Genomic DNA, 27,124 nt, shown 5'->3' with positions numbered 1-27,124 from the left:
TCCATGTTTGTCGCTGGAAGGACAAACCTCCTGGCTGAGAAGGAAGCTGCAGGAAGACTAGACAAGAGCAGCAGGCAAAGCCACAGTTTCCAAATTGCCTCCCTTTCCCCGGCAAGAATGGCCACAGCAATAATGTTACAAATTTGCATTGAGAGCTTGTTTGAACCAGGCACTATTCTGAGGACTTTATACACATGAACTCAACAGTTTTCCCAAAACCCTGGCGTTTGAGAACTACCGTTATTCCACTTCCCATATAAGAAACTGGCTCAAGGTTTCAGAGATAGAACTTGAATCCAGGCCACGTGGAAAGGGCAAGACTAATACTCAGGGAGGGACCCGAGGCCAACAGAGACACATCATACTGCCCTGCATTTGTTCTGGTCCCCAAGCCCCAAGGGTCACGTCCAAGGACTAGAGGATACAAGCCAAGGTTCCAAGCCCATGGGAGTGAGCTTGAGACAGCACGGACAGAAAGAGGAGTGCCCAAGATGGGAAAAGTGCAGATACTCTGCTTTTGAAGACTAGACTCTATAAAGCCTAGGATGCTAGGCTGGGCGTGGACAGTCCAAATTCCAGAAAGGATTGCTCAACAGATGTCTGTAAGCCCTTGGAAAAGAATGCCGATTGCCAGAACCCCATAAGGACTCCCAAGGGGCCAAATCATGCCCAGGTATTGAGTTGTCTTCAGGGGACACTGTGACCCAGTTCTTTTCTTTTTCATGTTTTAATTGAAGTATAGTTGATGTACATAATTTACAGATGTACAGCATAGTGATTCACAGTTTTTAAAGGTTATATTCCATTTATAGTTCCTGCAAAATACTGGCTATATTCCCTGTGTTGTACAATGCATCGTTGTTGCTTATTTATTTTAAATGTTCATAGTTTCAGTTCAGTTCAGTTCAGTCGCTCAGTCGTATTGGACTCTTTGCGACCCCATGAATCGCAGCACACCAGGCCTCCCTGTCCATCACAAACTCCCGGAGTTCACCCAGACTCACGTCCATCGAGTCAGTGGTGCCATCCAGCCATCTCATCCTCTGTCGTCCCCTTCTCCTCCTGCCCCCAATCCCTCCCAGCATCAGAGTCTTTGCCAATGAGTCAACGCTTCGCATGAGGTGGCCAAAGTACTGGAGTTTCAGCTTTAGCATCATTCCTTCCAAAGAAATCCCAGGGCTGATCTCCTTCAGAATGGACTGGTTGGATCTCCTTGCAGTCCAAGGGACTCTCAAGAGTCTTCTCCAACACCACAGTTCAAAAGCATCAATTCTTTGGTGCTCAGCCTTCTTCACAGTCCAACTCTCACATCCATACGTGATCACAGGAAAAGCCATAGCCTTGACTAGACGGACCTTTGTTGGCAAAGTAATGTCTCTGCTATCTAGGTTGGTCATAACTTTCCTTCCAAGGAGTAAGCATCTTTTAATTTCATGGCTGCAGTTAATAGTTTAAATTATTCTTAATCTTTAAATCTTTAATCTTCTTAATCCCCTATCCCAATCTTGCCTCTCCGCCCGACTGGTATAACCGTTAGTTTGTTCTCTATATCCATGAGTCTTTCTTTTGTTATATTCACTATTTTGTGACCCAGTAGTTCTTTTCATCTGCCTCCCTCATCATTCACAAGGACAGCCCTTCACAGTGACATCCCTCCTGACACGAGATTCTCTCCATGAGACGCGTTCATCCCACGCGTCTCCATGGGGGAGGTGGACCAGAACCTCTGGGGTGGTAGATGCTGTTGGAAAGCATCCTAGCGGGTTTCCAGTGGCTGTGACTCAGCGCCGTAAACAGAGTGCATCACAACTGTCAAAGACAGTGGACAAAAACCCCACCCTGAGTTTGGGCCAAAACGGAGATGCGTAAACTGTGAAATGAGCTTGTAACTGGTCAACCAGATTATTTTTTAGTTCCTTTTTTTCCAAAAATTTAGTTTTAATTGGAGAATAATCGCTTTACAATGTTGTGTCAGTTTCTGCCACGTGACAGTGTGAGTCGCCTGTAAGTATACATATGTTCCCTCCCTTGTGAGCCTCCCTCCCACCCCACCCCCATTGATACAATACACACTACCGTGTGTAAATAGGCAGCTAGTGGGAAGCTCCAGAGAGCTCAGCCCGGTACCCTGGGGCCAGATTGCTTAACAAATTGCTGTGCACATGGGAGAAAGCCTCTGGCTTGTACCTCCACACCTGCCCCATTCTGCGCTGCTCAGAATATTTTCTTATTGACATGGATAATGACACAGAAAATGTTTATTCTTTTTGGTTCAAAAACTCAGCTGCCATAGTTCAAGATGAAGAGAATCTGGCTTGATGGGAGCTTTGTGTGGCATCAGCTCAGAGTTTTAGCTGATCTCAAGGATGTTGTGGCTGAAAAGTGATGGAGCTGCCAAAAGACTCCTGTAATTGGGGGCTGTGTTAACAGAAGTCAAGTGCTGAGATCATGGGAGGTTGCAGTTTTAACCACTGAGTCATTTTGAGCTGGTCAGAGCAGAGCTGTAACACATTTACTATAGGAAGACACAGTCTTCAGAGATAATCTTCGCCAGTGGCAATATATCCAGAGATCCACTGATGAGAATGGGATTCTAGAATCTTGTGAGATGGACGGAGGTTGGTGATGACAGGATTTGGGAAAGAAGTCATATATCCTTTAATTTATTCACAGAACGTACGAGTAGAAGAGAACACACACACACTCTAAAGCAGGCATCAGCCCATTACAACAAAAAATTTCCAATAGCAGCACCTGTACATACCTCTCTCGTTGCTCTCCGTCTGGCTGCAGAAGGACTTGGCTTGTATCTTTCTTCTTCTCTAACATGTGCCACTCATGCATACTCATCTTCGTATCCCCCGCTCCTAGCGAGACCTGGCCCACGAAGGCTAGTGGGTCAATATCTGGTGAACTGAACAGAATGGAAGTAAACATCAGGGCTGCCCGACAGCAGACAAAACAAGGGCTGCCACAGGGTAGCAAGCTGCCTGTACCAGGATGATTCAAGCTGATTCCACACCAGGGATGCCCAGTGGGCAGCCTGACTGTAACGTTTGACTTAAACAATCCCACCCTGATGGTCTGTGACTCTGTTTAAGGCTTATTATCCCATGATCAAGACAATATGCTTACCAGTTGCCAGTTGGGGCCACATGGCGTTTTGCCTCCCAGGGTTAGGATGCCCTGTCTCATAGGGGTTTGAGCCCAGGGTCTGAGGTCACAGACAGGGACCTTGGTGGAGGCTTAATTGTCCAACCAGATTGGACATGTCATTGACAGGTCACCATTGACTGACACCATGGTCCTGCAGAAACCCTGGGAGCTGGGAGCTGTGTGTGAACCATCAGGTTCCAGTCTATATACCTTGGCTTCCCTGGAACCTAGCAATAAAGAATCTGCTTGCAATTCAGGAGAGGCGGGTTTGATCCCTGGGTCAGGAAGATGCCCTGGAAAAGGAAATGGCAACCTACTCCAGTTGATTTGCCTGGGAAATCCAATGGACAGAGAATCCTGGTGGGCTATCGTCCATGGGGTTGAAAAAGAATCAGATACGGTTAGTGACTGAACAATGACAAACAACAATCTACATACCAGGAAGGGGAAGCAGAGGCCTGGTTAATCCCAAACCATGGATAAATCAGGATTTGAATTTGGCTATGAAATAGTGTCTTGCCTTTTTTTTATTATTATCAGATGATTAGCTCTCTAATTATCTAAGGGTTTTTGCTGACCTCCCAAGGCATTCGCCTTCCCTAAGTACCCATGACTGAGCCCTGGAGGCAGCTCTGGGTCATACTAGACGCAGACAGTCCACAAGTGGGACCATGTGACTGGGGAAGACTGACTCCTGCATCTGTCAGCCCCAGGGCCTGCCCTTTCAGGAAGTGACTGTCATTCATGGGAGCAGTGTCAGAAGTAGGGGAGTCAATGAGGGGAAGAAAGGTGGGAGAGGTGAGTCAGAAAGAAGGGGCCTCCCCTCCCCAAGGAGAGAGCAACAGCGCATCCCAGCTGTGCCTCATCCCTGGTATGACATGGTAAGTTAAGTGTCCTGCATGTCATTATCAGCCCAAGTGACACTCACAAACACTTGTCTCTAAGAGTCATCAAGAACATCTGTCACCAGGCGTGATGTTAGAACAGTCCCCGGGAGGGCCAGGGGAACAGCCAGCTTACTTCTAAAGCACAGCATGAAATTAGCCAGGATGCAGCCTTGTCTTCGAGAAGCTTATTCTGCTGTCATCATCTCCACGTAGCAAAAGTGAGGGCTTATGAGGCAAGAGACCCTGAAGGTGGTGGAAGATAGTAGCCATTCTATGACCTGCTGCAACTTTATCTTGAACCCCCTTCCCGTACCATATTCCTCCATGACATAATCTCCACCTTGAAGGAGGCTGGACCACCTTATTGAGTTTTGCAAGGCTTAGAGTGGGGCATTTTTAAATTATTATTATTCCTGTTGGTCTTTCTCTCATCTAGGGAAAAAATAAGGAGGCAGATTCAATCTGCCTACTCCATCATTTTGAATCAATACCCCAGTGGAGATTGCCCCTGCCCTCTGCCCCATGAAAATGCAGCTAATTGGAACTCCACAATAGGGTAGAGGGAAATTTACTAATGAACCTATGATCCTGTGGATATGGGGAGAAACTTCTGGGGAGGATGCTCCCTAAAGTGTTAGTCACTCAGTTGTGTCCAACTTTTTGTGACCGCATGGTCTATAGCCCACCAGGTGTCTCTGTCCGTGGAATTCTCTAGGTAAGGATACTGGAGTGGATAGTCATTCCCTTCTCTAGGGAATCTTCCCAACCCAGGGACTGAACCCAGTCTCCTGCATCGCAGGCAGATTCTTTACCATCTGAGCCACCAAGGAAGCCAGGGAGGGCTATACCAGATATAAGAGCTCCCATCTATGCAGGGGAAGGGTTCTTTGATTCAGCTGCTTCCACAGACATCGCAGCTTCTACTGAAAGGTTGGATTGGACCCCACTGTCAGGGAAAAAATGTGTAAAGGAGAAAGTTGGGGTGACTGGGGTAGAAAGATTCCCGGGAACTCCCTGGTTAGAGCCAAAATCAGCCTGCCTTGGATTTTATATTTTTTTTACACTGTCTGACTATTGAAATCTGACATCAACAAGCAGGGATGGCCAAAACAAATATTAGACCCATTTTAAAGCTCATGAAACTGAGTCTTTAATGAATTGAGATTTCCCAAGGTTCCACAAAGCAAAGACTAGAAATATCGTACCCACATCCAATGCCAGGTACATGCTGTGTGAAACTTCTCACTAATATCCCAAGGAGTTTTCCTTAAGGCTGGAGACTTGGGCTGAGGGACACCAACTGTGACTTCTTTTTCTCAGAAGGATGGGGTAATTCACTGGGAGGCTGCTGAGATTTTCTCTTCCAGTTTTAGTTGCTTTCCTCACATTTCTAAGGCCTAGCCATAGCAATTAGGATGAACAGAAAACTCAACCAAAGGAGATTTAAATTCATATGGGTTTATGTCTCTTGTGTAAAAGAAGTCAGTGGAAGGGAGTTTAGTCTGGGTCTCTGGGCAGCCTGGCCACCAAGGACCCAGCTCCTACCTTTCTGCTCAGCCATCCTCAGCACACAGATTCTGTCCTTAAGGTTTCCTCATGGTGAGAAATGGCTGCTGGCATGCTAGCTATCACATCTCCTTTCTATACAGTGGGAAAGATGAAAAGCAGAAGGATAAGAGGGCAAAGGAGAGGAGGTTCTCCCTCCCGTAACTTCTGCTTCTATCTCTTTTGGCCATATCTGTCTGCAAGGGAGGCTGAGAGATGTAGATTTTTAAAGCTAGGCCAAATGCACTGCCAGTCATATAGCACTTCTAGAACCTGAGTTTGCACCCCAACTCTACCATTTACTAGTCCTGGGACCATGGGCAAATCACTACGCCACTCTCATATTAATACCAATAGTGGCATGAACTGAATGAGATCACATATTTGGAAGCGCATTTACATGGTCAACTATGAAGTATCAGAAACATGTCAGTACTTACTGTTATTAGGAGCCTGACAACTTTCCCTCCTTGGGCCCCTCTTCTTGTCCTTGTTCTCCAGGCTTCTTCTTGTGGCTCCATTCTTCAAAACTTACTCCAAGAGAGCTGTAAACTGGGAAAACAATCTGATAACATTTTAAGAGATTAAGGTGTAAGACATAATCCCTTTCAGAAATCTTTGTAGTTCAATTGGAAACTCTGAAAGACCCAAAAGAGTGAATCTCTAAGGGTGTAATTTCAAAGCCCAGAGCAGGTTTCAGCATAGGAGAGACATTTTTCAGGGGTGCCTTCCAGGAGCATCTCAAATCACATCATTACTTTCTCATCCTGCCCCTCTTGCTTCACACAAGATGAACACCACTCAGATGCAAAACCTTCAGGGCATCAGTTCAGAGGTGACTAAATTCTCTACGTGTCATTCCCTCTATTCTCTAAAGTTCTGTCTGAAGACATCTCTGAAGAGAGAAAAATTAGCAGGAGTAAAATTATTACAGTGTGTATCCAGCCTGCTTTTCTTTTGGAATGTGGCTTTTTTCCCTTGTAGTGAAGGGAGAACCAGAGAGCCAGCTCCGTTCAGCCTCATAACAGCTCCAGGAGAGCCAGAAGTCAGGCAGGTGGGAAACCCAGGCATTCTGACACCGAACCTGGGGTCTCCCACCACCCTAGTGTTCCCCAAGCCTGGCTGTGCGTTGGAATCTATGGGGAGCTGCATCCTGTCTCCAGGAGATCCCAAGCCAGCTTCAGGTGGGGCCCAAGCATCCGTGTTTTTAAAACTCCCCCAGTGACTCTGATGTGTGTTCCACATCGGGCCCTTGTGCCTGGGGAATGGGCATTGCTGGGAGGCAAGCTGCTATAAATCCCACAGGTGGGGCTTTGGTATCTGAACTTCTGGTGAGAGAAGTCAGCAGACCGGGGTTCCCACCCCAGCTCTCCCATGCCCTTGTCATCTCACCTCTCTTAGACTTTGTTTCATCTATAACACTGAAATACAAACTCTTTCAAATGGGATCATCTCCAAGGAGATAAAGTATGTGAAACATTCAGGAAACAACAGCACCTTGTGCATTTTAGTTGCTGGAGTCATTTTTCTTGCCCTTCGGCTGAGGCTGAGTGATGAATACCAGGAGGCTAGAATCATGGACTCCAGACATGGGCTCTCATCTCCCCTCCCTGTCCTTCTCTGAGCCTCAGGCTTCTCATCTGTAAAATGGGGACGCTAGTGACTCCCAAAGGTGTTGTGAAATGGGAAGAGATGTAAGGCGTGAAGAAGAGCAGCTTCAGATAGTGCGAAGTGCTTCTTATCACCAAGATCTGACTATAGCCGTTTGACCAAACTGAGGATTTGTTTCTGTCATGTAATGGAATTCCAGAGGGCTGGTGCTCAGGACTGGCATGGGAGTTCCATGGACCTCAGGGACTGAGGCTCCTTCTCAAGTTGCACAACCTTTAACATGTGGCTCTCTGCCTCTGGGCTCGCTGACCCTTCCCCCCAGGACTTCCTCCTGCGTGCCCAGCCCACAGAGAGGGCAGCTGAAGTGGAGGAGAGCTGATGTCCCCAGAAGCAGCCCCAGTCCATGCTGGGGAGGATTAACCCCCCAGCTTCCTCCCCTAGTGGGGGAAGAAAGACAGTTGAGGCGTATTCTATGCAGTCCCTAGAGGGTCCCGATACGACTGAACCCAGATTGCTCACGATGGTAACTTGCTTAGCAACACACCCTGTATGGACCTTCTTCCCCAAAAGAAGAGAGTCCTGGGCCCAAATAAACTATTGGCACTCAAATCTTTGTCTTAGAGTCTGCTCCCGGGAAAGCCAGATGAAGGAAGACAGGCACCAACCATTCAGATGAGTCAGCCCCTTTATTTACTTAGTTTTTGAAAGTCTTTATTGAATTTGTTACAATACTGCTTCTGTTTTATGTTAGTTTTTTTGGCGGGCGGGGGGGAGGTTGGGGCTGGGAGGCATGTAGGATCTTAGCTCTGCAACCAGGGATTGAACCCACAAGCCCTGCATTAGAAGGTGAAGTCTTAACCATCTAACTGCCAGAGAAGTCCCTGAGTCAGCCCACTGAAAGAATCCCCCAGGAATCCCACCCCATGACTCCCACTTCTATCCGTTGTATTTCCTCAGTCTGCATCAGAGGCTGAGAAAGTTGGCTGTTTGTTCAGGCATGTTGCTTTCCCAAATAAAGTCAGGGATCTGCTGAGGAGTCAGGGGAGGAGGATGGCTGTCCGGCCGGTGTGCAGCCCCAGAGAGCTCTATGCATGAAAGCATCAGTGTCGTTCACATTTCTTGGCACCCACCTGCCCACACCACCCCAGGAGCCAGCAGCCTGCATGTGTAGCTGAATCCAGCCTGGGGAATGGAGATGATCTGGGCTGCTTTTGAGCACTCTTTTCTCATCTCTAGAGACACTGAGACAGAGAAAGAAGCCGAGGGGGATGTCTGAGTCTTTGCCAATTAGACCTATGGTCTGGCAAGTGCGTGTGTGATGAGAGTGGGCACCCTGTGGGTGACAGAAGGGCTCCAGACGTAAAGTCAAATTAACGCCCATCATCTTCAGAGCCTCAGAGGTGGTGGGGGGTGGTGAGCGAGCAGGATCACACAGAACCACAGACTGTGATGTGCCAGCCCAGGGTGAGAGTGGGGCCATGGAGACGTGCAACGTGGATGAATAAGCTCATTAACTATTTACAAAGGAGAGCTATTTCTAGCGGGGGTGGGCTCCAGAGATGGCCTCCCGCTTGTGCTGTGGCTGCAGTGCTGATGCTGTGGGGGGAGAAGTATGGGTCCAGATGTGGGAGCTCAACTTCCACTGCCTTGTCAAGAAGGTACCTGTTCAGAAATTAAACGTCACACGGAACTATTAAACACTTAACCTTCTAACCAGATAATTCATTAGTGATGATACTAAGTTAGGGGGCTGTTCAATTTAGTAATTGACCACCTAAAAGGTGAAAATGTAAATGAATTGCTTGGTGAAGTTGATCTACTTGAGCTTTTTCATGAGCTAATGGAAGTGCATTCACAAGCCTGGGTGGGGAGGGGTGTATTCTGTGGCTGGGTGGGCAGAGCTTCTGGAATTAGGTGGAGTGGGCTATAAGCTGTGTCCTGGGGAGTAGGTGGGATTTGGAAGGAAGAGCGGAGGAGTTAGCTGTTTTAGGTGGAAGCAATAATAAAGAGGCCAAGGCAGGAATGATCAGGCCCAGTCAAGGACCCCTGAAAACCCTGGTGTATTAGTCAGTGCTGCCACAATAGTAATGCTGCATGACAAACAAGTCCAAAATCTCAGTAGCTTACAGCTTCTTGAATCTTATTCCTTGTGGGTGTGCAAGTTGGTTGGAATTCACTGGGTCTCAGCTGGGCTGGGCTCCAGGCTCCAAGTCTGGTTTAAATCTTCTCCATGTATTTTATTCTGGAGCTCAGGTACAGGGGCAGTGGTCATCCAGAGTATGTTTTTCTCATGGTGATAGCAGAAATGAAGAGGGCAGGTGAAGAAGCAAACATCAAGCCTCTGCTGGCATTACATCGGCTAAATCCCATGGGGCAAAGCAAGTTACAAGGCCAAGCCCAGTCAAGGGGCAGGGCATGCACATCACCCACCATCAGGCCATGGCAAGACTGTGGAGATTTCATTTTATTGGTATTTAGTTGTTCATTCATATCTGACTCTTTTGCGACCCCATGGACTATAACCCACCAGGCTCCTCTGTCCATGGGATTCTCCAGGCAAGAATACTGGAGTGGGTTGCCATTTCCTTTATCCAGGGGATCTTCCTGACCCAGGGATCGGACCTGCATCTCCTGCATTGCAAGAGGATTCTTTACCACTGAACAACCTAGAAAGCCCAATTAAAGAGAAGTGAAGGAATAGGTCCAGCAGCTCAGTCTACCACACCTGGCTGATTTGGTGGAAACGCTATCTCTAGTGCAGTGGGTCTCAAACTTGAGCACACGTCAGAATCACTAACAAACTTAGCACTGTTAGCACAGCGCTGCAGGGCCCTACCCTCCTGGGTTTCTGACCCATTCGGTCTGGAGTGGGGTCTGAGAATCTACAATTCTAACATATTCTCCCAGTGATGCTGATGCTGTCCATCCGGGGCCACTTTTGGATACCCTCTGGTCTATGGAAACAATAGGTTTGTTCGGAGAGAATGGAAGAGAGTAGACTGTGGGTGGCCTGGAGTGTCACACCCAGTAGCTGTATTTACTGAGCCCTAACTACATTCTATGCTGCGATTCATGGGGTCGCAAAGACTCGGACACGACTGAGCGACCGAACTGAACTACGTTCCAGGTATTGTTCTAAAGATGTGCTGTGTACTTCATTCTCTTACGTGGAGGGGGTGGAGCTAGACTTTGTAGCTGTCCTGACTTCAGGCTTTCTCCTTTTGGCTGTGGGGAGCCAGGGTCAAGCTCTGAGGGGAGAAACGACCTGTGACGGAAGGACTCCGGATTTGGAACTGGATGGTCTAGACACAAACTGCACTTTGACTCTTGGTATCTAGGTTTTTTATTTATTCAACTGGTAAATACTTGTTGAGTGCTGGCTTTGGGGTAGAATCTACTCAAGACCATAAGGTTAGAACAAAATAGGCAAAGCCTTGGTCTACAAGGAGCTTACGTTCTTATGGAGGAGAGGGATGAAAAATGTTAAATGTGTGCTAGGAAAAGAAATAAGTAGTGTAAGGATACACTGGGGAGCGCTGTTTTATATGGGTGGCCAGAGAAGGCCTTTCTAAAGAGTGATATTGGAGCAGAGGCCGGAATGGAGTGAGAGAAAGAGCAGGCAGTGAGGAAACAGCAACGCCAAAGGCCCTGGAGTAGGGTGTCCTTGTCCTGCTGGGAGATGCAGCCAGACTCCACTGCATCTGGAGGGAGAGTGACAGTGAGTGAGGTCAGAGAATTGGATGTGGCTGGATCAGGTAGGGCCTCGCAGGCCATGTGAGGCCTTGGACTTTATGTGGGATGAGATGGGAGTCATTGCGGGGATGAGCACAGGAGAGTGGCATGATGTGATTAAGAAAGACAATTCTGGCTGACTACAGAATCTGGAGACCACAGGGGGCAGGGGCGGAAGCAGGGAGACCAGGTACACCATGGTTGTTGGAGTCTTAGCTATGTCTTGAGACCCTCCTGCTCCTGAATGCCCATATCCATAAAATGGGAAGAGGACCCCTTCCACTGAAATTTCCCCTCCTGGGCTTGTTATAATAGTGGGAGGGAGGTCAGGGTGTGGGCATATGAGTGAGCAGGAAATACTCAGGAAGGGAACAAAATGGCATCTTGTGATGATTTTTCTGGCAGAATCCTTGGAGCTGCGTCTGCCTGGCCCGGGAACCTCCCCGAGGCCCAGCCCACAGCCACGGCGGAGAGAGGAGTTTCCCATCTCCCCCTCCAGAGCATCACAGCTCACCCATCACTCTCCCAGCTCCTCCAGTCAGCACCCTGCCCTCTCCCCCCAAGTCCTCTCACTCTGATAGGGAAGTAATTATTTATGTTCCTGTTTAATTAGCTCATTAGGCATGTGCTGCAGTATTTCTGAGACTAAATCTCCCTCTCTAGTGGCTCTTAAGAGCATTTTTGCTGGTGCCTGGCCGCAACGATTGGGGCGGCCCTTGTGGGTTTGAGGGTGGCCGGTGGTCAGGGGCTGGGTGACCTGTGTTCGGGTCCTGGGGTGTGTGTGTGTGGACAGGTGGGGAGGCTGCTGAGGCCCTGGGCATGGAGACAGGATCTTGGAAACTGCGATGGTGGCAACAGCCGGCACTGAACACCAGAGAGATATTTTTACCACCCGTCAGAATGCCACTGCGTGTGAGCCATTGCCAAGGGCTGCTTCCAAAGGCTGCTTTTCCTTCAAGCTTTGATTGTCGATCAAAGAACGGTCTGTGTGGAACAGGGAGGCTTTGAAAATTCCCAGGTCGGCTAGGGTGGTGCTCCGCAGTCCTTTCCCTCTGGCAGGGAAGCTGGAAGGAAGCTTCAGTCCTGCAGCAAAAGTGAGTGGGTGGAGCCCGCCCTCCTGAGGTCAGGAAAGGAGTCCCCCCATTGTCCTTCATCTTTCCTAGAGGGGGCCTAGGAATAGAATCCCACCCAGAAATACTGCCTTCATGTAAGATCAGGAGGTTGACATTCCACCATTAGAGATGTGTTTCTTTCCATCTGTCATGGGAGATACTCACTCAGGCAGTTTCCTCTGGGCCTGACAGACAGAGGATACAGACATGACAGAGACCGCAGTGGAGGCTCTAGCAGGAGGTGGCAGGGAGAGTCAGGAAGGCATCGTTAGGAAACCTCGAAGCCCAGTTGCCTTGTGTGGACATATTGCTAAGGGCTTGACAGCGTTTAGGGAGAGGGGAGGACGTCAAGGTCTTGGGACTAATTCGGTTGTTCATTCTTTAAAACTCTTTTCTGACTCTTTAAAATGGGCATAGTTCTTGCTACTCCCATAGACTGAAAAAAGTCCAGAGTGAAAAGGGGACAGTTCAAGGTCATCCAGGCCCGCCTTCTCATTTCTTCACCAATTCTTACAATGCCCACCACCCTTCCTACCCATCACTCCCACCCCTACCATCTTCTTGGAATGCTGACTGGCCCCACATGGGGGATAACTTCCAGACACAAGAACCTTCCCTTCTTTTTATTCAAGAGCCCAGACCACCGCTGGGTGCCTTTAAGTTGAGAGGTTTTGTTTTTGTTTGTTTTTTTTTTCCCTTACAGGCCCCAAACTTCATCTCTCTCTACCACCTAGCCTTAGATTCTGTCTTCATCCTCATCAGGCATAAAACTCATTCTTCTTCCACAATATTTAATTTTTGCAGATAATTCTCCTGGCTCACCTAGTACTATTTGTTTTTTCAAATTCAAGATCCTCCCTCCCTGCTGCCTTCCACTTTTGCCTTTCACTTTTAGTCATTCTAGAGGTTTTCATCTGCTGCTTATGATGCCAGGTCTGGGCCACTCATGGGGAAGACAACTGGGAACAGGACACCCTCACCCTTCTGCAGCTCATATTTCCCAGGGAGGGAGGCATTAAAGGACTGTGTACTTGTATAGTCTGGTTCAGATACCATAGCTGTGATAAGCTGTGTGAGGCTTGACAAGAGCAGATGCTGGGGAGGTCCGAGAAGTCTTCCTGGAGGAGGTGACCCAGAAGGTCAAGTAGGAGCTCAATCAGGGAAGAAATGTGGGTGGCACTGCAGCTGAAGGACTGCGTGTTTGTCCTGGAGCAAGGAGGGACCTGGGCTGTGTCCCTTGCTTCAGGTGCGTGTCAGGTCGTGCCCTCCTGCATGTGTGGGATCCAGCAACTGGATGCGGCCTGACCAGAGCAGAGTGGACTGCATCTGAAGTCCCCCACATCTGAAGGCAGCCTCAGGCCCCCTGGTCTCCTCTGATCCAACTCCCACACAGACAAAGTAGCCCTACAAAGCCACTCCCCTCACATGTTCTGAAGCCCCCACACCCCCTCCTCCCTGGGTTCTTCCCAGGATGAAGTGGCCCCAGGGATGTGTGGCCACCTGGTTGGTATGTGGGCATTATAAGTGAGGTCAGTGTTTGGACATCACAGCAAACATCCTGGCATCCTCCACTTCAAGCCTTCTTAATGACTTTTGATCTGCCATAAAACATTTTAAAAATGTACTCATCTCGTTTTACATGTTTTTATGTTGCAAGTCCTTGTATGCACTTGGTTGAAGGTCATACGTGTGTGCTTGGTCACTCAGTCATGTCCAACTCTGCAACCCCATGGACTGTAGCCTGCCAGGCTCCTCTGTCCATGGAATTCTCCAGGCAAGAATACTGGAGTGGATTGCCATTCCCTTCTCCAGGGGATCTTCCTGACCCACGGATTGAACCCGTGTCTCCTGTATTGCAGGTGGATTCTTTACCATCTGAGCCACCAGGAGAGCCCTGGTTGCTCAGGTCAGTGGTCAGTGGAATTATAAGTCACAAAGTCAGTTGATGGGGGTTAGGTCAAAAGTACTGAGTGGTTGTGGACGGTCTCTTCTCCAGCCATGACAATGAGACTGAGAACCTACCTTTCTGAGAAATGGTTATATGCCAGGTACTCATCTAAGTTCATTCATTAACTCATTTAATTCTTGCAACATCCCAATGAAGAAGGTGCTGTTATGATCCTGATGAGAAAACTGAGGTCTGAAGAGGTCAAGGTGTCTCACCTGGGATTTGACTCCGGAGCCTTCCCCTCGAGGCCTTGATAATACGTACTTAGCATCTGAGTGCTTGCTGTGTGCTTCTCAGGGCACCAAGCATGTGCACCACCCCTGGGAGGCAGTTTTACACCTAAGACCGCTTAACAGGGTAGGAATCTCTGGGATCAGAGAGGGTAAGTAAGCTGCCTAAGGTCTCCCAGCTTGAAAGTGGCAGAACCAGAATTCAAGTCTAGGTTGGCTGTGCTCCAGAGAGCTTCTGACCCTTCCTTTCCTTCCCAGGACATGAGTTAGGATGGAGAGGAGCAAGGCAAGTGTCTCGGGGTCACAGGTGGTGTGTTCAAAATAGAGGTCGGTGACCACATTTCCTTTCAGACAGTCTAGCCGCTCCTTCCCAGCCACCTAGTCTATTAGCAAACCCAGGTCACTCAGAAGCACCAGGAGGAAACAGGGGGAATCTGAACCAGACCAGACCATTCCCCCCCAACCATGCACACATAGAGGAGAGGCAGGAGAGGGGAGTGCTTCAGGGAGGGGTCTCAGTTAAGACATGGGGAAGAACTTCCAGGCAGTCCTGGTGGTGTCTGGCGAGCAAAGCCAGGCTTCTTTGAGAGCAAGAGGCTTCGGCTGCCTGAAGGGCCTGGAGGGTTCCATCTGAGGCAGACAGGCTTTTTACTCCTTTATGCTAAAAAAAAACCTGATGGCCGTACCCTGGGCGTTCTAATGTGTGACTTGCCCTTTGAACACGGCTGCCTCCTCCCAGGGCTGAAATGAAACCTGGGTCATGAGTTCAGCCCTGGTGATGGGGGTGCTCTGGGGAGAGGAGGGAGATTTATGGCTCAGTCTCTGCCCTCTGTGAGCCGTCATCCCCTGGAGCCACCATGGCTACTGCCTCCTCGGCCAAGCAAGGCCCAGGCCCAGCGCCAAGGGGCAGGGGGTTGTGGGGCGGGGAGGGGACGCCATGAGTCTCTGACAGCCCTGGGGCTCCCTGGCTCACAGAAGGCAGTGGAGGGAGCAGCCGATAGATCACAGCTGGGCTGTTGACCTTGAGTCTTAAGCAAAGTGAAGAATAAAAGGTCATACTTATTCCGTCAGAGCCACGGGAGCCGTGAAATATCGGAGTGTGAATAAAGATGGTGCTAAATCACTCACCACCGCTGGGGACTTGGCTGATCTGTCTTCTGGCCCCATCATCACCCACTGGGTGAGCTGGGGCTCAGTATACTCAGAGAAGGATGGAAAAGAAGAGATGGGGACTCCAGGGGACCCCTAACGGAATAGAGCGGTGCCAAGACCCCTTCGATTCATAGGCTTCTGGAGTGTAAGATGTCCCTTGCCTCAAATGTCACCTCTAAATACCCCTGATCAGCCCACATGGAGCTGAGTCTGTCCTCCCTACCAGCCCCCAGCCCTTTCACCTTCTTTTAACCTGCTATGCTTTTTCTTTTTCCCATAGTACACTCCACTTTCTAACATATTATGTGATTTACCAGTTGTGTTCCTCACTTACTGTCTGCCTTCTCCCTGCCCGGAGTGTCAGCTCCATGGGGTGGGGACTTGTGTCTCATGCTCATGGCTGTACCCCCAGCAGCAGCACTGGCACACGACAGATAGATGCCCCATGAAAGTCAGATGAACAGATGAGTCTGGGAAGACTTTAGCAAAAGTCTAATCACAGCCTCTCACCAGGGAAGAGTGGTGACTCAGATTGGGGATGGGGCTTGCCCTAGGCCATCCAGCCTAGTGGGGGCTGCAGAGCTGGGAGATGAATCTGGGCACCTGCCTCCGGGGCTCAGGTGCTGTGTGGTCCAGGCTGCTCTCACGCCTATCAGAGGACGCGCTTGCTGGTCACATGCTATTAAATACCGGTAGGGACCCAGAGCCGCGCAGCCTGGGGTGGGGTGGGCTGGAGTCTGGCTCGCTTCTTCCCTTGATTAAAACAAACAAACAAACAATGACAACCAGAAAAACCCCAGATAGTAAATTTACTGATAATTAGGTTCCTAACCCAAAAGGGGTCCAAAACTATGGATTTCATGACTGGAGGATGTCAGGGAATTTTCCTTCCTGGGAATTTTCAAGGGGTAGAGGGGGAGTGAGGCGATAAGTGTGCATTAAGCACCTTCACCCTCGCGTGGATCATTCACTCGGTTCCATCTCCCAGGCTGTGACGGAGTGTAGTGATAATAGCCAGCCTGAGCTCTGTGCCAAGCACAGTTATCGGTGCTTTTAGGTAATTCATTCATTTCCCTTGCCCAACAGCTCTTCAAAATGGATAGCTTCTGTTATGGTCCTCATGTTACAGATGAGGAACTGGAGGCAAATACGCCATAAAATAAATGTTACTCTTCTGGGTGCTCTGGATGCAGTCAGCGAACAGAACACCCGGAGATCCTCAGCCTCATGGGGAACCGGCAACAAGCAGTATAAATGGGCAGATTATAGACGTGCGGGGAGCAGTCAGTGCTCGGCCCAGAAGAATCCATCCGCAGAGCCCGGTAAGGGGCATGGGGCTGGGGAGGGGTGTGGGCAGATGGCAATATTAAATAGGGGGTCTGGGCGGGCCTCCCTGAGAAGGTGAGGTGTGGCAACGACTTGAAGGAGGTGAGTCAAGCAGGGGTCTGCAGAAAGGGCATTTCAGGCAGAGGGAACAGCCAGGGTGAGGCCTCAAGGGTGGAGCATGTCTGGGGAGCAGCGGGAGCCAGGGAGGGGCAGGGTCCGGGAGACTGGGCAGGGAGGTCGTGGGACCAGACCACGTGGAGCCTTGCAGGCTCTTGGAGCATGTTTTCTCCACGTTCTGGCTTGTTCAAATGCTCGCCTCATCGAAATGCTCACGTTCACTGACAGCCTCAAGCCAGCACTCTCATCTCCTCACACACTAATGAGGCTTCAACCCTAGTCAGCAGGCATGCACACACAACACACCCACACACCTGCGCACCAGTCAGTGGACACACACGCAGCTCCTCCGTGGGGCTTCACCCTCTATCCCGCCTGTGTGGCTGGGAGAGTAGCAGGCGGCTCACCAGCCTAGCCCCCGCTGCAGCTGCAGCAGGGCCGCTCCCCGGCCCGACCAGGAGAGGGAGAAGTGAGCCTGGGGCCTTGGACCTGTGCACCCCCAATAAACAGCGCTGGAGAGACTCCCAGGAAGCTCCAGAGCTGTGTGCTGTGCTCACAGGATTACTTCCCTGCTGAGATCAGAGACTGATGGTGGGCTGTCCTCCTGGGACCCTGAAGCACATTTGGAGGCTCATTGTCCCCACAGGAGCTGCTGCCCCCAGGCTGGGGGAGGGGGTGAGGGAGGGGAAGATACGAATAGCGCTTTAAGTTGTTCCCAGTTAAACCATGAGGATGCATGGCTACACCCAGGCCAGCCTCACCTGAAAACTCTCAACTCATGAGGAAGTCCCACAGTGAAGTCGATCTTCCCACTTAGTACAGGGGCGACAACCCCCAGACACCCCACCAGTGACCCCAGGCAGTTCACCTTCACCACTGCAAGAGGTCCTACTGGGAGATGGGTGGGTTGGATGGTGTTCATGTTCTCTATGATGACACTATGATGACATGATGACACTATGATGATAGTTAGGTGATAGGTAGAAGACAGATAGATAGATATGATACATAAACAGATGATAGATGGATAGATGATAAAGTAAGCATTCACTAGATACGTACATGATCTATTGAGTATATATTGCATGTCAGCGCCTTCCTTAATTTAATTCTCATACGACTCTGCAGATTAGCTTTGCAGACTGCTTTTACAATCAAGACGACTAAGCTCTGGGAAGTTAAGCACTGGGGTAAAGATTATGCAGCCAGTAAGATGTGAGTCAGGACTGAAGCCCAGAGCCCAGGTCACTCTGGTGTCAAATCCCATTCAGAATTGGGGACCCGGTGCCCAAACTCCCACAGCCCTTTGATGACTGTGCCTGGCCTTCTCTCCTCCTGCCTCTCCCTTGCTCCCATCACCCCTCTCCCAGTAATATTCTTGTGGAGTTCTAGATGTCAGAATTGGACACTGGAACACAGAGAAGGAAGGTGACTTGCCCAAGGTCACACAGCAAGTCCATGAGAGAGCCAGGGTTAGAGTCTTGTCCCTCCAGCTGGACTGGAGAATATTTGGTGGGTGTGGACAGTTCTGCTTCTCCATCCACTGGACAGAGTGGCCTCCCCATTGCCCACAGAGGTTTTCTCCCTACCCTGAGTCATCCCTTCCCAGTCAGCCTGCTTGTTAGAGGCAGAGATGTCCAGGGCAGGATCAGCAGAAGTGCAGGCCGGAGAAGTGCCGAGTGGGCTCCACGAGACCACCAGCTGAAAGGACATCTCTCCGTGGGGTAAGGCAGCAAGCACGATGGCCCTGCAGCTCAGTGAGCCGGAAGTCGAGCAGCCCCCTCGGTCGCGGGGTACAGCCTCGGGCATGTAACTTGGAGCACCTGTCAGTTTCTCAGTTCCTCATTCATGCAGAGCTGTTGAGGGTCGTCATTTAAAAAAAAAATGACACCTCACCTTTGCAAGCACTTTACCACGTGCAGACAGGAGCTTGGTAGGTTTTCTCAACAATCTCCTAGTCTCACTCAGCTAGTAGCTGCCAGGGCCAGGGTTTGAACTCGATCTTCAGGCACCAAATCCAAGTATCATCATGACTGCTTTTTCTTCCCCAGTAAACTCTTGAGGCCTCTAAGAAACAGCACAGAGAAACACTTATTGCTAAGTTGCTAAAGGTAATACTGATTACTGCTATTTTTTAAAAAAAATTTGTTGAAGCATTAATTTAAAATGTATTAATTTCTACTGATGGCTGCTTTTTATTGCACAAACATATCTTGAGCACTGTACTCAGTACTTAACAAATACTATTGTGTTTAAGTTTCACAAAGATACTGTAGGATCCATGCTATTAACCCATTTTGTAGGCAAGAAAACTGAGGGAGACTTAGAGATGTGAAGCGACTTACCTACATTGCATGGTCAATAAGCTTTTTTCACCCTAGCACAGACTTACCTAGGGAGTGATACAGTTCCCTTCTTCAAGAAGCTTCTGATCTGATAGAGGGAGGGGATTACAATGGGGGTAAAAGGCAACAAGCATCTTTTTTGGCCACTTTGTTACTGTGCTAAAATGTACATAACATAAAATTACCATTGTAACCATTTTTAAGTCTGTAGTGCAAGAACCTTAAGTATATTTGCGTTGTAGAACCATCACCATCACCCATCTTCACTTTTCCATCATCCTAAACTGAAACTCTGTGCCAGTCTGATGCTAACTCCCCATTCCCTCCTCCCCCAGCCCCTAGCAAACATTCTTCTACTGTCAGTCTATGAATTTGACCACTCTAGGTACCTCCTGTAAGGGGAGACACACAATATTTCTGTTTTGTGTCTGGCTTGTTTCACTCAGCATTATGTCCTCAAGATTCACCCAAGCTGTAACATGTGTCAACATTTCATAGAAATGCAGAATGCTTCATGAATTTGCTTGTCATCCTTGTGCAAGGATCATCCTAATCTCTTCTGCATCATTCTGATTCAAGTATATTCGTAGCTTAAGTAAGCGCCGGCGTGACATTTTTAAGGAGTTGGCGCCACAGGTGACTTTGCCTCTGCGCGGTGCCCCTGGGAAATCACAGATCTGCTGGCTGGGCAGGGTTGTCTGATCGGGTACATCCCTGGGTGGCACTGACTTGGCATCTGCTGGCTGTTCTAGTGCGTTTGGAGGTGGCTGGTGGGGAATCTTCATTTTGTTCACTCCTGTGTTTACAATGAGGTATAATTGGTCTGACACCTTCTGTGTTTCTTCTGTAAGTGATGAATTGTTATTGAGCAAGTTTTTCTCAGCTCCTTGAGGAGATAAATGGCAATGATCATCGCCATCGTCATCGTCGTTGGGGTACCAAGTGGCCCTGGGAAGGAGAGGAGGGGCAGTCGTGTTTTCCCCAGCACACATCATGTATCACACTCACTGCAGGAGGTTGGTACCGCTCTCCCCATTTCTCATGTGAGCAAACTGAAGTTCAGAGAGAGGGAAAAAGTGACCGCGAGTTACACCGTTGGTCGGGGGCAGAACCAGCCTTCAAAGAGAGGTTTCTGCCAGGTTCCAAAGACCACAGTTTTTTTTCCCTGTGATGTGCCGACCTGGTGACTCAGATGATAAGGAATCTACCTGTGATGCAGGAGATCCAGGTTGAATTCCTGGGTCAGGGAAAATCCCCTGGAGAAGGGAATGGCTACTTGCTCCAGTATTCTTGCCTGGAGAATTCTGTGGACAGAGGAGCCTGTGGGCTGCAGTCCATGAGGTTGCAAAGAGTCAGACATGACAGAGTGACTAGCGCTTTGCATTTTGTATTGTGCTGACCCAATCCTCAGGGGCTGGAAGCCAAGGACAGTTAAATGCAGAGAAAAGTCCCATATCCATAGAAACGTGGATGAGGAGAGACAGAGAGAGAAGGATATACAGAGAGAGAGAGGCCTGGTGTGGGTAGGGGGCCTTGCCTGGGTGGGCTCAGCCGACAGTGGTGGAGACGTGACTTCAGGGAGCAGGATGGGAGCAGTGTGGCTTAAACGTGGGTAATCTGAGGGCGTTTCCATTAACTGCCTGCTTAGGGTGAGCTGTGGTTGCGATGCGGCTTCCTGAACAGAGTGTTGTCTTAGGGTGGGGGGCCTCAGGAAAAGTAGGGTCTACTTGGGGGAAAGTGATGCTTTTCTAAGAGTTCAAACCCACCCCCAACACTCATACATGCAGAGAGGAGGGCCAAAGACAGATGGGCATGTGATCAGAGGGGAGCAGCTGGGGTGCAAGCTGGAGAGCAAGTCCCAAGGAGATGGTGGGGAGGGATGGAAATGTTCATTCCGGAGAAGTGGAAACGCAAGGCAGGCTGAGAGAGCTGCTGCACAGTTTGGGAAGCGCCAACATATGTTCAAGAAAGAAACGCCTTGTCCCGTGGGTGTCCCCATGGGGTTGAGTTGGGACTGGTGGGACCAAGCGGCAACTGTCAGACCTCAGCAGTGAGAGCAGGAATTCTGAGCTGCTCAGGGTTGTGTGAAGCTGGAGGTGGGGCTGTCTGGTGTGTCCGTGGAAGTGTGTGAGTGGAGGGCCAACAGCCAGAGGTGTCGATGGCCCCCTCGGCCCACCCTTCCTGTGATCTGAGAGTGGAGGTGGCAGAGGGAGGGCTAGAAGGAGCTGCAGCATCGTGGCGGGTCAACCGGAGACGGGCCGGGCTGGAGGGCTGGCTGGGCCAGTGCAGAGTCCCGCCACCAGAGCTCGGCCAGCGGGCCTAGAGTGGGACTGTGCGCCTGCCTCCCCAGCTAGTATTTAATCTAACCTCATGCTGCAGATTCATCTCTGGCCTCATTGGGACCAGATGACCCCCCTCGGTCAGAATCGGTAGCATCCTCTAAGCTCGTGATGGACCAGGGACAGTTTCAATTGCAGGCACTGGCTCATTTCATCTTCATAGCAAGCCAGTGAGGGAGGCTCTATTGTCTGTCCCCCTCTACAAAGAGGTTAAGTGGCTTTCCCAAGGTCACAGAGCCAGTGAGCAATGGCACTGGGCTTGGAACTCTGGGGGTCCAGCCCCACGCTCACATGCTGACCTCTCGGCTTTACCCGCTTGATGAAGGGATGCCGTGGAACAGGGAGGAATTCCTGCCCTGACACTGTGGTCTCAGCTGAACACAGAGGCTGGTGGTTTCCCAAACCCTTGCCAGGTAGCTGGGTCTGTCGCAAGTGCCGGGTCAGGGAGCAAAGGCAGGGCCTCCCCAGGTCAGATCCTTACCTGTCATCAGGTAAGTCCTGACCCTGGGGAGGTGGGTGAAGAGGCAGCTTGCTGGGACTTGGCTCCCTTTGGTTTATTTTCCAGTAATCTCTGCAATCACTCAGCCAGGGCTGAATGAACACTGTCACCAGGTGTCATCTGAAAAAGACTTTTGGAGTCACATGAGGTGGGAGCAGGGGGGACGGGATGAGGGTGGGGGGAGACATGCTGTTGAAGCCACGAGGTCTCCTGTCGGCCCAGCCAGGATCCAGGCACCTCCCACATCTCCCATGAGATGCTTGCAAGAGATTTGCCAGCCACGAACCCTTGAGGCCTGGATTTCCACTGTCAGAGATAAACGTTACTTTTAGCTCAGCATCACCCAGTCCTTTATATAACAAACCCTCCAGTGGCTCTTACTGTGTGCCAGACACTGATCCAGGTTCCCCATGAATCATGACTCATTTAAACTTTATAACATCCCCACAGAGTGGAGATTATAAATGCCTCATTTTACAGAAATAGGATATTTCTAGGAAAATAGGCCCCGAAGGTAAAGAATTTGCCCCCTCTACCACCACCAGTAAGTGATTTCAGCTACGAAGGGGCAGAAGCAGTGTTTGAACCCAGCATCTATCTATCTCCAGGGTCACCATTGCCCTCTACCACCTCTCTTTCTAAAGGTGTCTGTTCCTGAGAAGGGTGACAGTCATAATGGTGACTGGATTCATCAGGGACTTTTCTTAATAGAGACAAAGCAGAAGTCTAAGGATAGCTAGTAGATGAAAAGTGGGAATGCAGGAACGCCCTGCAGCAATGGGGGGACCAGCGGGGCCAAAGCCTCTCTGGTTTGGCCTGGGGCTGGCCCAGCCTGTGAACCGTGGGTAAAGGGAGGCTGCTTGGAAAGGGGCTGGACCACAGGCTGAGTGAGAGGCAGACAGGCAGAGCACTGTGGAGGAGGGGCAACAAGCTTGCGTCAGGCCTGGGGGAGCCCCAGAGAGACCCCAGTGAACCTAGAAGGCCCAGGAGCCAAGGGAAGCTGGAAGAGCTGAAAAGAAGGGCTGAAACTCTCCAGAGTCACAGAGAGAAGGCCTAGGAAGACAGAGAGCTCAGAGGCCTGGATTGAAGCCTACGAGATCAATTGTCCTTGTTTGGAGGGTGTCTGTGAGCCTGACAACGCTCCCCGGCCTGGCCCACCTTTTTGGGGGCGCCGGGGCTCACGTGGGAGATGGCAGGACTCCTACCACCTGCTGGAGAGGGGCATAGAGTCTCGGTGAGTAGAACTCTGTGACGGTGGGCTGCTTCCCAGCCGCACGGTCCAGTGTGGAGCCACTGGCCACTTGTGACCGTTGAGCCCTTGAAATATGCCTAGTGTGACGGAGGAACTGAAAGGCCATGTATAGCTACTGCACTTTATTTATTTGATTTGTTAGTCACTCAGTCGTGTCTGACTCTTTGTGACTCCATGGACTGTAGCCCTCCAGGCTCCTCTGTCCTCGGGATTTTCCAGGCAAGAATACTAGAGTGGGTTGCCATTTCCTTCTCCAGCGGATCTTCCCCACCCTCCTACATTACAGATGGATTCTTTACCAACGGAGCCACCTGGGAAGCCCAGCTACTATATTGGGAAGTGCCAATACAGAACATTCACTTCATTCCGAATGTTCTTGAGGGCCTACTATGTGCCAAGTGTTGTTTTAGAGGCTGAGGAAATATCAGTGAGCAAAGGAGACAAAAAACCCTGATCTTAACCCTGAACTGAGATTCTAGTGGGAGAAGAGAGAGAGAGAGAATTAACAGGAAGCCTAGTAAATAAGCAAACGACAGTGTCTGTCAGGCAATAAAAATGCAGTGGGAAAAGACAGAGCAGAGTAAGGGGCTTGCAGGGGGCAACAGATGGGGAAGCTGGCAGTGTTAAATAGGGCAGTTAGAGGAGGTGACGTTGGAGCAGAGTTGAAGGAGATGAGGCAGGGAGTGTAGGACGTCTGGAGGAGGAGCATCCAGGTAAGGGCAACAGGCAGTGCAAAGGCCCTGTGGCAGGAGCACCCTTGGCAAGTCTGAGGGGTAGCAGGGAGGCCAGGAGACTGGTGCAGAGTGGGTGGGTTGAGTAGGATGAGGGAAACTGGGAGGGCTGAGAGGAGATCACAAAGGGCCCGTGGGGCAGGAGAGACTCTGACTAGGTGAGACAGGCCTCACTGGGGGCATGGGGCAGAGGAAGGACTTGACCTGACCTGGGCCTTAACAGGACGCACTGGCCATTTGTAGAGGAAGGGTGGGGGTGGGGAGCCAGGGAGGTCATCTGAGGCCGGTGTAACCGGAAGTTTTGATCCCCAGCCCCGCCTGCTGTCCTCAGGGCTGTGGGAATGGATATTGGGGTTCTCTGCCTCGGAATCTCACTCCTGTTGAATGTGACTCCTTTACTCTCTGATGGACAAAATCATTGCCAATAAGACAGAGTGCCTCAGGCACCCAGGAGAGCCCCCGTGTTCTCAGGAGGGGTAGGGGCTGTGGGGCAGTGACTGAGCCTGGCCCCTGGCCCTTCTCAGAAGCTAATGAGAGGCTCTTGATTCTCGGAGCCCTCACTGAGTCGAGCCGGCTCTATGGGAATCCTGTTCTGAGAAGGAGCCACGGGCCTGCCCCTGTTATCACTCAGGGCCCTGCATTCAGGGAAGGCCAGCACCTGGCGCAAGACCAGAAGAGGGGATTCTGCGATACATATTGGTAATTACAGTCCTTCTCTCTAATTGCTCTCTGATCCCGAGATCAGAAACGACAAATACAAAAGACAGGTCCTTCCAGACCCACGGCAGTCTGTCCTGCTGAGTTTGAACACAGCCTCAGAATTCTTCTCAACACCAGCACTCGTCTAATCCTTGGAGCTGGCACACCAGACAAGGCCTCTAGAACCCAGCTCCTGGCTCCTAATTTGGTGACTTCGTTTCCCACCACTCTCCCTTTCCATCACTCTGTTTTGGCCAAACCGGTCTTCTCAAGGTCCCTGCCTCAGGGCCTTTGCACTGGCAGCGGCTCCCTCTATGGGAAAACTGCCCACAGAGAACCAGGCAGCCCCCTCATTTCCTTCAGGCCTCCCAGAAGCTTTCAGAAGTAGTAGGACAACGCTTACCACTCATGGAACTCTCGTCTCTGATTAGCTCTGTGGCTTCAGGTCAATTCGGCTAATTCTCATCTCTAAAGTGGGGAGCATTATTACGAGAGGTACTTCAGGGTTATCAAGAGCATTGATTGAGAGTGCTGGGTTCAAGTCTCGGCCAGGCACAAATGTTTTCTCTGTTGAGCAGATCACTTAACTCCTCTGAGCCTTGATTTCTTCTTTTGTGTAAACTGGGGGTAATAATAGTACCTCCCTCATAGAGCTGCTGTGGGGATTAAATCAGTTAATACAGGTAGAGTGCTTAGAACACTGACTGGCATATAGTAAGTGTTCAATAAATGTTACCTGCCATTGTAGTAACAATTTTGTGTTTTTTGTGTTTTACAAACAGCTAGACACTGAGATTTGCTTCTGCTATGATCTGATTCTGCCCAGTTCAGTTCAAGGTAATAATACGGTACAGGGAAGATCGTGCTGGGTGGCCTGGCAGCCCTGGCTTACAAAGCTGGCTCAGCCGCCTTCCAGCTGTGTGAACTTGAGCAGGTGACTGATCTACCTGAGTCTCAGTTTCTTCATCTGTAGTATGGAGATAATTATTCCTACTCACAGAGTCAGTGTGCAGAATCAGAGAGACCCTGCCTATCAAGTGCTGGGTGCATAGTATGTACTCAATAAATCATATGCCAGATAGACCCAGCCGCTTGGGTTCTCCTCCCTTGCAGCTGCGCAGGGAAGCCAACCGGCCCCTTTGGGACTGGCAGGTAGAGGGAGGGGCTGGGGAGCCAGGCTGCTTGCCTTGGTTTAATGAGGCCCTTTCATGTGCCCTGAGATGTCATGGCCGGCCAGGGAGCTTGGCAGGCTGGGGATTCTGTGAAGAGCCAGTAATGAGGGTGCAGAGCCAGCGAAGTGGAGTGGGGGCAGCTTGACGTGGTCTACAAATTAGTGCCGGGGCTCAGCAGGAGGCCGGTGCATCGCTGATGGGGGAGGGGAGGGGGAGGGGGAGGAAGGGAGAGCACCTCAAAGTGCTGGGAGCTGAGGGGATGGAGGCTGGGGTGAAAGACGTGGTGTCTGTTCCCAACTCCAGGAAGGCAAGAATTGCATTTCTTGTGTAGACACCAGCACCAACTGCTTCCTCTTACACAAACACACACATTCCCCTTCAGTCACCTGCCCCCACACACACACTCACCCCCTCTCTTTTTCTCTGTCACACACCTACACATAATGAACTCCTCAGGGTCACCTCATTATATCTGCAGGGGGCTGGATTAGTCAGGAGAGGCCAGCTCCTGGGGTGAATGGAGGCAAATGCAAAAGGCTCAAGCATGGGGGAGTTTGATGTTTTGCTCTCCCGGGGGTCCAGGGTGGTCTCCCAGGTTTGTCAGGAGGCCTTCCTCACATGCAGACTTGGGCACCAGGTTTCCAGCGCCCCTCGGGTGGGCTGAGGCTGGTCACCGCACCCAGGGTCCAGGGAGAATGGAGCAGGGAGTCCCCCTGTTTCTGGGCCTGGCCCAGAGGTATACACACTGCTGCTGCTGTGTCCCCTTTGCCAGCACTCACCACCTGGATGCCGCCCAGGGCACAGGTGGCTGGGGAGTGCGGTCTGGAGTGAGCCCACGAAAGGGGGCCAGTCGTCATCGGTGGTCCGCTCACAGGCTTTGCCCCCAGGCTCAGGTGGCCTCTAAGAACCTCTCTCATCCCCATTCCCAGATGTTCCAGGAGTAGTATAGCTTTAATGGTAGTAGTAGTAGTAGTAGTAGTAGTAGTAGTAAAGCTGCTGCTGCTGCTGCTAAGTCGCTTCAGTCGTGTCCGACTCTGTGTGACCCCATAGACGGCAGCCCACCAGGCTCCCCCGTCCCTGGGATTCTCCAGGCAAGAACACTGAAGTGGGCTGCCATTTCCTTCTCCAATGCATGAAAGTGAAAAGTGAAAGTGAAGTCGTCACTCAGTCGTGTCCGACTCTTTGCAACCCCATGGACTGTAGCCTACCAGGCTCCTCCATCCATGGGATTTTCCAGGCAAGAGTACTGGAGTGGGGTGCCATCGCATTCT

The 27,124-nt window shown here is 50.5% G+C and overlaps 1 protein-coding gene and 1 non-coding gene across 2 annotated transcripts in view; one reads left to right on the top strand and one right to left on the bottom strand.

Annotated features, from left to right (window-relative positions):
• Positions 1–27,124, top strand: part of LRFN2 (leucine rich repeat and fibronectin type III domain containing 2) — a 202,056-nt gene that overhangs the window by 165,117 nt on the left and 9,815 nt on the right. The gene's annotated exons all lie outside the window — the stretch shown is intronic.
• On the bottom strand, positions 19,658–19,762 carry LOC147346758 (U6 spliceosomal RNA). Its single transcript, XR_015153332.1, has one exon. It is a non-coding gene; the product is annotated as a U6 spliceosomal RNA (small nuclear RNA).

The sequence above is a fragment of the Bos grunniens genome, chromosome 23 (genome assembly GCF_055505025.1).
Source record: "Bos grunniens cultivar Pamir isolate PY7600 chromosome 23, Bosgru_T2T1.0, whole genome shotgun sequence".
Lineage (NCBI taxonomy): Eukaryota > Metazoa > Chordata > Mammalia > Artiodactyla > Bovidae > Bos > Bos grunniens.
Note: the sequence above shows the minus strand (reverse complement) of the source record. Positions and strands in the feature narration are given on the sequence as shown.